A 4,285-nucleotide genomic window follows, 5' to 3' on the forward strand; every position below is an offset into this window, starting at 1 on the left:
TTTGTTTGTTTTGAATGGTTATTGTGTGACTGTTTCTTTTAACAAATGTCTGAACAATGCAAACTGCTAAAATAGTAACATGAAATTTCATGCATGTTCAAATGTTTTAATAGTAAACCAATGACTCCATAGGACCACATAATAAAACCGGAAGAGTTCAAACTACCCACAAGCAAGTTCAGTACATTCGGAATGTATTAAGACTCCTTGCCTTTTTCAACATTTTGTTAGATTACAGCCTTATCCTAAATTGGATTAAATCGTTTTTTGGAAGATGAACCTTCACCCCAGTCTGAGGTCCTGAGCGCTCTGGAGTAGGTTTTCATCAAGGATCTCTCTGTACATCTTTCCCTCGATCCTGACTAGTTTCCCAGTCCCTGCCGCTGAAAAGCATTCCCACAGCATGATGCTTCCACCACCGTGCTCCACCGTAGGGATGGTGCCAGATTCCCTCCAGATGTCAGGCTTGGCATTTAGGCCAAAGAGTTCAATCTTGGTTTCGTCAGACCAGAGAATCTTGTTTCTCATGGTCTGAGAGTCTTTAGGTGCCTTTTGGCAAACTGTCATGTGCATTTTACTGAGGAGTGGCTTCCGTCTGGCCACTCTACCATTAAAGCCTGATTGGTGTAGTGCTGCAGGGATGGTTGTCCTTCTGGAAGGTTCTCCCATCTCCACAAAGAAACTCTGGAGCTTTGTCAGAGTGGCCATCGGGTTTTTGGTCACCTCCCTGACCAACGCCTATCTCCCCCGATTGCTCACTTTGGCCAGACGTCCAGTTCTAGGAAGAGTCTTGGTGGTTCCAAACTTCATCTGTTTAAGAATGATGGAGGCCACTGTGTTCTTGGGGACCTTCAATGCTAAATACATTTTTTGGTACCCTTCCCCAGATCTGTGCCTCAACACAATCCTGTCTCGGAGCTCTATGGACAATTCTTTCGACCTCATGGCTTGGTTTTTGCTCTGACATGCACAGTCAACTGTGGGATCTTATATACAGGTGTGTACGTTTTAAAAATCATGTCCAATCAATTGAATTTACAACAGGCGGACTCCAATGAAGTTGTAGAAACATCTCAAGGATGATCAATAGAAACGAGATGCACCTGAGCTCAATGTTGAGTCATATCAAAGGGTCTGAATACGTATGTACAAAATGTATTTCTGTTTTCTATTTTTAATACATTTGCAAACATTTCTAAAAACTGTTGTCGCTTTGTAATTGTGGGGTATTGTGTGTAGATTGATGAGGAGAAATAGTTTCAAATCCATTTTGGATTGTCATTATGGAGTATTGTGTGTAGATGAGGAAAAATTGTTTTAAACCAATTTTGGATTGTCATTATGGGGTATTGTGTGTCGATTGATGAGGATGTTTTAATCCATTTTAGAATATGGCTGTAACGTAACAAAATGTGGAAAAAGTGAAGGGGTCTGAATACTTTATGAATGCACTGTATGTAACAGTCCATCGGTCCCATATATTATGATTGGAGGTAACTCTAGTTGTGTGTGTGTGTTTTTGTGTGTGTAGCCCCAGGAGCCCTATGTGTTTGAGCAGGAAGCCCAGGCAGCCATGCGTAGCGTGGTGATGTTACGTTACTCTCTCCTGCCATTCCTCTACACACTCTTCTACCACGCACACACCTCCGCAGACACTGTGGCCACGCCCTCTACTCCTCTCTTCTTCAGTTTCCATTATCCACTTTACTGTGTTGATACTGTTCTCTGTCCCCCTTTCCCTCTCTGTCCATCTCTCCCAGATTCCCCTCAAACCCTAACTGTTATTTGTCATAGAACAAGAGACCCAGAATTATTTTGTGAAACTGTGTAATGAAATGTAAAACAAAATACTCAGTGGAATACTAATCTGACAATGTTTTGGAGCGTTTGTCAGCTTTCTGTGTTGTTCAGTGTGTACAGTAAAGCCTGTTGCCTGTCTTAAACTATTATCAGTATTTACACTATATATACAAAGGTGTGTCGACACTCCCCTTCAGGAGGTGGAGAAAGAGAGTGAGGAGGAGAGAGAAAAAGAGAGGGAGAGATGACCGTTGGAATATGGTGAAAGTACGTGGACATCCCTTCAAATTAGTGGATTCGGCTATTTCAGCCACACTCGTTGCTAACAGGTGTATAAATTCGAGCACACAGCCATGTACTCTCCATAGACAAACATTGGCAGTAGAATGGCCTTACTGAAGAGCTCAGTGACTTTCAATGTGGCACCTTCATAGGATGCCACCTTCCGACAAAGTCAGTTCGTCAAATTTCTGCCCTGCTACAGCTGCCCCGGTCAACTGTAAGTGCTGTTATTGTGAAGTGGAGACTTTTAGGAACAACAACGGCTCAGCTGCGAAGTGGTAGGCCACACAAACTCACAGAATGGGTCCGCCGAATGTTGAAGCGCGTAACGTGTAAAAATCATCTGTCCTTGGTTGTAACACTCACTACCGAGTTCCAAACTGCATCTGGAAGCAACATCAGCCAAGAACTGTTCGTCGGAAGCTTCATGAAATGGGTTTCCATGGCCGAGCAGTCGCACACAAGCCTAAGATCACCATGCGCAATGCCAAGCATCGGCTGGAGTGGTGTAAAGCTCGCTGCCATTGGACTCTGGAGCAGTTGAAACGTGTTCTCTGGAGTGATGAATCACACTTCACCATCTGACAGTCCAAAGGACAAATCTGTGTTTGGAGGATGCCAGGAGAACGCTACCTACCCCAATGCATAGTGCCAACTAATGTTTGGTGGAGGCTGTTTGTCATGGTTCGGGCAAGGCCTCTTAGTTCTAGTGAAGGGAAAACTTAACTTTACAGCATACAATGACATTCTATACGATTCTGTGCTTCAAAATTAGTGTCAATAGTTTGGGGGTGGCCCTTTTCCTGTTTCAGGATGACAATGCCATGTGCACAAAGCGAGGTCCATACAAAAATGGTTTGTCGAGATCAGTGTGGAAGAACGTGACTGGGACCTCAACTCCGTCGAACACCTTAGGGATGAATTGGAATGCTGACTTAGAGCCAGGCCTAATCGCCCAAAATCAGTGCCGACCTCACTAATGCTCTGAATGGAAGCAAGTCCCCACTGCAATATTCCAACATTGAGTGGAAAGCCTTCTCAGAAGTGTGGAGGCTGTTATAGCAGCAAAGGGTGGACCAACTCAAAATGAATGCCCATGATTTTGGATTAGATGTTTGAAGAGCAGGTGTCCATATACTTTTGGTCATGTAGTGTATATGCTTTTTCAATGAAAAATACCCGCAAAACCCCCTCTAACTGAGATACAGGAGCCAGCCCTGACCACCTCAAATTATCGCAGTAACCCTTTCCTCCTGACGGTGGCTCTGTCTGCTGGGGGCTGGGCCTGGGGTGACCTGTTATGGGATGACGGGGACAGTCTGGACACCTTCTAGAGAGGAGACTACTCCTATGTTATCTTCATCGCTGGACAGGTAGGAGAAACCTTTTGTCTGTCCTACTTCAAGGTATTTCATGACACCTGGGTAGGAAAAACGTAGGGCCCTAAATGGACTTTAAAGAGGATGGAGATCAGAGAATTATCTAGGGTGATTTGGATGTTTCTGCAGTACAGTATGTTTCTAGCAGTATGTTTCTATCAATTTCTACATCCAGATCCAATCCAATCAAAGATAGACGTACTCTTCCCCTGTCATCCTGTGGACAGTAGACCTAACTGTTAATGTCTAATGTATACTGGTACTATACATGTGTGTGTTTGCCAGTGGGGATCAATAAGGTTTTCATTTGATCCAGTCCCAGGTGGTGAGTGACCCCCCTGCATCAGAACGGGGCCCTGGACAGGCTGGTGATGTGACCAAAACAGTTCACTTGTCACATTCACTGTATTCAAACTGTCATAAATGAGCCAAGGCGCAGCGTGCATGTAATTCCACATCTTTACTAGGAGTGAAACCTTCACAAAAAACAGGTGAACAGAAACCGAACGTGGCGCACACAAACACTCACAGAAAATAAATAATTACCCACAAACACAGGTGGAAAAAAGGCTGCCTAAGTGTGATTCCCAATCAGAGACAACGATAGACAGCTGCCTCTAATTAGGAACCATACCCGGCTAACAAAGAAACAGACAAACTAGAATGCCCACCCAAATCACAACCTGACCTAACCAAAATAGAGAAATAAAAAGGCTCTCTAAGGTCAGGGCGTGACATCACTGTTTAGATCAATTTAGCAGCTTTCTAGGCTTTGACAACTAGAGTAGAGTAACACCCACAGTTGTGTTTCATGAAGGAAGTGT

This window comes from Oncorhynchus nerka, unplaced genomic scaffold (assembly GCF_034236695.1).
Source record: "Oncorhynchus nerka isolate Pitt River unplaced genomic scaffold, Oner_Uvic_2.0 unplaced_scaffold_2760, whole genome shotgun sequence".
NCBI lineage: Eukaryota > Metazoa > Chordata > Actinopteri > Salmoniformes > Salmonidae > Oncorhynchus > Oncorhynchus nerka.